Here is a 6328-nt window from a genome sequence, read left to right on the forward strand (position 1 = left end):
CTGACAATAAAGAGAACATGTTACAATACCTTTTATTATAGTACCCTCCACATGTTGGGACCCTTTTTATAAGAACGAGTTCCCATAACCAGCACATGTCAGCCTGGCTGACAATAAAGAGAACATGTTAGCCTGGCTGACAATAAAGAGAACATGTTACAATACCTTTTATCACAGTAACCACCACATGTTGGGACCCTTTTTATAAGAACGAGTTCCCATAACCACCACATGTCAGCCTGGCTGACAATAAAGAGAACATGTTAGCCTAGCTGACAATAAAGAGAACATGTTACAATACCTTTTATTATAGTACCCTCCACATGTTGGGACCCTTTTTATAAGAACGAGTTCCCATAACCAGCACATGTCAGCCTGGCTGACAATAAAGAGAACATGTTAGCTGGCTGACAATAAAGAGAACATGTTACAATACCTTTTATCACAGTAACCACCACATGTTGGGACCCTTTCTATAAGAACGGGCCCCCATAACGAGCACATGTTAGCCATGTATATCTCTATATCTCTATATCTATATAAAGGAAGAGTTTCACAAAGCTCGAGGTTAGGGGAGGTGGGAAGCACAGGTCAGCCCCCCCACCAGTAATGGTACATCTCTATATCTCTTTCCTTTTTTATCTCCTTGGTTTTCTTTTTAGTGTCTCTGGGTCCACTTAATTGGAATCCTCATCAATATCATTCATGTAGACTGGTTTGTCAAGTGTTTCCAAGTTTACCCGTTCGGTTTTCTCATTTTTTCCCTCGTTTATGGATTTATTTCTTTTATGGCCCTGCTTCTTTTTGGATCCTGATACTGACGTAGCATGGCTTTCTATTTTCTTTTCCACAACAGGTGTGTTTTGAGCCATAAGTCTCGTGATTGCATTCACATGTGGGTTAGGGTTTGTCAAAATCGATCATTGAGTCTGACCACCCACTCGAATCATGTTAAGAGGTGTGATGCTAGGACGTTTATGCTGATTTGCAGCTACAACTTTAATTGGGAAATCTTTAATCCAATGATCTATGCCACAATGATTACATGTTGTAGGTGGCATGCTAGAAGATGCAACTTGGGTGACTGTTTGGTTTCTGATGGGACGGTGTGGTAGCTGACAATGCTAGCATTGAAGAGGCATTCTCTTAATAGTAGGGTTGTTGTTGTCTTGACCTCTTCCTATCGCGGCTAGCCGGTATACTAGTTGGACTCCACCTTTTACATCGACTAGATAGTATTCTTAATAAATCTCAGTGAAGACCTTTTAGTGATGTGTGATGCACTGTCCAAGTCAATCTCGTATTCTAGACACCCAAAAGATTTCTCTAAACTTATTTGGTTCAATGGTGTAATCCTCTGAGGTGAGTTTAGGGTCCCAAAACTGGTGGAGGTAACGATACATTTTTCACATTGTAAATCCCCTTTGCAATAGGTTGTTGTGCTAGTTGCTCATCATTGGGTTGAGGTGTTGCAGTAGTAGGTATTATGGCTTGTGGCTATGATGGAGTTAGTAAAGGCAACTACTGAGGTCTGGAAGCATTAGAAAGGGTTTATAAACGTGTGTGGCATTGTGAAGCCTCATGACCATAACATCCACAAAAAATATAATTCCCATTATAGCATGCCCTTATAGGACTGGACACTCACTAGTCAAATGCCCTTGCTGTGGGCAGATTGACCACCATTGAAGCTCTCATTATAGCATGCACTTAAGACTAGACACTCACTGGTTGAATGCCATTGTGGACAGATTGAGTACCATTAAAGCTCTCTCCTTGTCGGTAGATTGAGCACCGTCGGCAAATTGAGTACCAATGAAGCTCTCTCCTTGTCGGCAGATTGAGCACCATCGGAGCTCTCTTCTTGTTGGCAGATTAAGCACTATTGGAGCTCTCTCCTTGGGTATATATATACATTTTGAGGAGCTTTATTTGCCTTTATCCCCTCTCCTAGAGTGCTTTCATAAAGTCTATGAAATTCATCTCCACTAAAGTATTACCTTTAGCAAATGGGTTTGACAGAAGTGTTATGTCCAATGACTCTGTAAGTAATAGATTTAGAATTTGATGCTTTGGCTCCCTTGAACACCATGAGTTTATCTTCTAATTTGATGGCATTTTTTGTGACTTCAGCCCATGTAGTGATCTCTCTAATGACTAAGCCATTATAGATCACTTTATGTTTAACCGCATGGATGAATCTATCAAGCAACTGATTATTCAAATAGAGTTTATGAAGAAAGCAATGAGAGTTCAAATGCTTAAGCTGTCTAATTAAATCTCGTATCGACTTGTCTTCTTCTCTCTTTGCTTTGTGTAGCTGTGAAGCTACACCCTCTAAGACTCCTTCATGCACGAATTACTTTAAGAACAATCTCCTAAGAGCAGTGAATTTTAAGCATTACTCGACCTTGCGAGTTATGTACCAACCCCTAGCCTTACCGCCGTCTAATATTAGACTAAAGGCATTAGTCTTAGCAACCTCATTTTGTTCTCCTAGGGCCTCAAACACTTAATCAAATACCTCTAGATGTCTCATAGAATCACCATTTACATTGAACCTCTCAGTTAGCTTGGCTATTTGGACGGCCTTTCAATAGCTATGTTGACCCCCCCATCTCTCATAACAGACGCTATACTCTCAATTGTCGCTCTTTCAAGGGCTTGTGCAAAAGCAACTGGGTCTGTGGTGGGCGGCTGGCACAACAAGTGCAACAACTACAAGTGTAACACATGGCACTGCATGAGGATACGTTGGAGGTGGAGCTAAATGTCTAACATAAGGTGTGTGTCCTATGGTACCCCAATAGGTATTGTAGTCATGTGGGAATTAAGTGCAATCGGTCTCACAATCGGAGTCGGTAGCGCACTGAATGACTTTAGGAAATGGATGTTTCATAGGTGCACTAGAATGACATGTGACAAATGGTGTATGTGAAGATGATGATCCTCTCAAAATGGCCAAAGTAGATGTGCCAAGGTGGAGGGAGGAAAGTGGGCGTGGTTTCTACCGTGGTTGTGGGCCTATGGCTTAAAGGTAATTATAATATGTCAGTTACCACTCAATTACGCAGTGCGCTAGCAATGCCATTCAAAGGATACAATGCCATGTGGTTCGAGAAGGAAGGAATTTCCACAGTCAACATATAGATACAAAGAGAAATACCCAAGCTTGTGGGATTATGGCAGACTCTGAGCAAGAAACTGCAGCAATCCTTGATTGTTGTGGCATGATTCAAACATCCTAAAGGTTGGATTCATGACATTCCAAATTTTTATATTGGATGTGAAGTGGATCAAGGATGTGTGTGGAAGCACTCAAACAACTGTGAAGAGGCATCCAAAAGGATTTATGGTGATCGGTTCTACAAAATTTTGGCAAACAGAGAGGGACACATTTATGCTACCTCACCATTGTGAACAAGTAAATTCTAACCATAAGCTTTTATTATATCATACTTATGCATGTTTAATTTACACTCGATGTGTTTCTTCTTATAGGGTTGTGTTTCACGTGAATATAAATGACAAGAAATGGTGGTATGTCATACAAGTCGCTCCTCATTCAAAGAGATTTTTTCAAGATAGGGATGTTGAAGAGCTCATGGACGAAGTGGCAGTTGAAAAAATGAACATGCGCAGGATCAAGTACAAGATGGAGAACGGGAGATACCACCAACTAATCAAGATGAAGGTGTCTATATTCAAGATAATGAGGAAGGAAATAATTCCGAGCATGATGATGTTGAGTCTATTGCTAGTGAGATAGATCTTTTTGTTGACCTTGCAATGGGATATATGGATCTTGACATAGACGAGTAAGCATGTACTATGGATTTGAAAGAAGATGTAAGAGATATTGGGCCAAACTCACCCTAATTCATTAAACAATTTCTCCATTTGTTGCTAGTCTTGATTTAGTTCATATTTGATTGTATTACAATACATTTTGTGCTTCTTCTTATTCTGTGATATTGGGATATTTTTAACTCTCGGGAATGCTCTTTGGAATGCCTGGATTTTTGTTTCCTAGTATGCTAGACATACAGGAGGGTAGGCAAAGGAGGAGGAAATCATAGGAGGAGGCTCAAGAGGGGGGGGGTAGGAGTCAGTAGTTTGTGAGGACAGGCTAGCCGTTGTGCTCTACGTAGAATCTTACCCCATGCAAAAATAAACATACTTTTTTTTCCCAATGATTTTCCTCTCCAAATTTCCAAATTCCATAAACTTTTATTTGTGCTCTATTAACACCATTTTGAGCAAGCACACTGGCATGCTTATGCCTTCGATGTCATTTACCTAACGTTTTTAAGAGTCTCCCAAGTTTGGCAAGTGTAGCATTCGAGCATGGGCACAGCAACTTGCAAGACACAATGACGGAAGAAAGCAACGATGGAACACCAAGCGCTCAGGCAGGGATTTCATTCACGTGATCACGTTAACCGCGAAGTGGTAATAACACTAGTTAATAACACTCTCACACACTTGTTAATATCATAGATATTCACACAACCGGGAGAAACTTGCTATCCCGGTTTTCCCGGCGGGCTACTAGCTTGGCCCGGCGGGCCACTATTTAGCCCGGCGGGCTGCTTATCTAGCCCGGCGGGCCTTTTTTTGCGCCAAAAATTTTGCCGTTTTGGAGAGACCTATATAAAGGGTTTCCCCTCACTTCCAAATGTACTTTACCAACGTACTTGGGTGGCTCACCTCAGGCTAAAAGACACAAGAGGTGAGTATAAATATTCTGGATTTTCGTTTGAAGCTTGTTAATAATATTTTGTATTTTATAAGATTTTGATTGTAAATGGTTTATCGTATTTGTTACGTGGACTAGCAATGTCTCCTCTTGGGTGGTCTACTCGAGTGCCAATTGGTCTGGGTAGGAGCTTCCCTAGAGGAGGGTATAGGTGGTGAGATGTTCGGGACATCATCTCTATCTAGGGATGGATTGCCTCAAATGCATCTCACCAAACGTTTGGTTTCTTTAGGTCGACTAGCAATACCTCCTCTTGGGTGGTCTACTCGAGTGCCATTTGGTCTGGGTAGAAGCTTCTCTAGAGGAGGATATAGGTGGTGAGATGTTCGGGACATCATCTCTATTTAGGGATGGATTGTCTCAAATGCATCTCACCAAACGTTTGATTTCTTTAGGTCGACTAGCAATTACCTCCTCTTGGGTGGTCTACTCGAGTGCCATTTGGTCTGGGTAGGAGCTTCTCTAGAGGAGGATATAGGTGGTGAGATGTTCGGGACATCATCTCTATTTAGGGATGGATTGCCTCAAATGCATCTCACCAAACGTTCGGTTGCATTGGCAAGAAGTGGGTTTTAGACTTTATAATTGCATATTTTGGTTTTACTCAGGCTGTTTTGGATCCACATCCATCCAATCATTCACATGCACGACTATCCACATCCATCACTTCACATCCACATATATTCACATCATATCACATCTCTTTACATCACATCACATCTCATCCATATCCACATCACATTTAGATCCACATCTCTTTACATTACACCACATTTCATCCACATCTACATCACATTCACATCTACATCCCCTTACATCACATCACATCTTATTCACATCCACATCACATTCACATCCATATCTCTTTTCAGCACATCACATCCTGACAACGATCTCCAGTAAGAATGCACTACACCATGGAGTGATACAAACTATGAGAATCCCAAGATGTACCTTCCCTCAAGAATTGAAATTAGCTGGTTCACAAACTGCGCACTATGCTGATGTGGCACATGATTCTGAACTACAAGGATCCTTTAATGTAGGGAAGTGGACCGTGAATGCTGCCATTTTTTGAAAATAACTTTGCAATCTTATGTGACCGTAGTCACTCACAATCTCAAGGTTAAGGGCCGCTCCTGGCTTCGCCCCTTTCCGACCAACTGCTCGCGCAGACAATAAGCTGAAGGTATTTAATGAGCATGGGAAATCTGGAAAGGTTTTCACATGCTGTATTCTCTAGCGCTAATGCAATTGTGCATGGTGTGCTTGATTCAAGTCTCCATTCTGACTTTCCAAAGGCTACTAAGATTTCACCGCATTGTCAAGAGCCGTCACTGTAAAAATCAAATCACAAACGCTTTAATTGCATCTAGCAATGCAGAATCTAGTTAGATTGGTTCCAGAGAAAGAGGCTTGAGAATTGGCTCTTTTTGGGCTTCTTAAGAATGGTTTTGGCTACGGCCTTTGGCATGCTTTGAAGTGCCCTTACTAGTTCTATGTGATTAACTTTGGAATAGGGTCGAATACTCTCAGGTATGGTTAATGGTTTGTACTCAACCAACTGCT

Source organism: Cibotium barometz, chromosome 8 (genome assembly GCF_041138505.1).
Source record: "Cibotium barometz isolate CiBa-2024 chromosome 8, ASM4113850v1, whole genome shotgun sequence".
Taxonomy (NCBI): domain Eukaryota; kingdom Viridiplantae; phylum Streptophyta; class Polypodiopsida; order Cyatheales; family Cibotiaceae; genus Cibotium; species Cibotium barometz.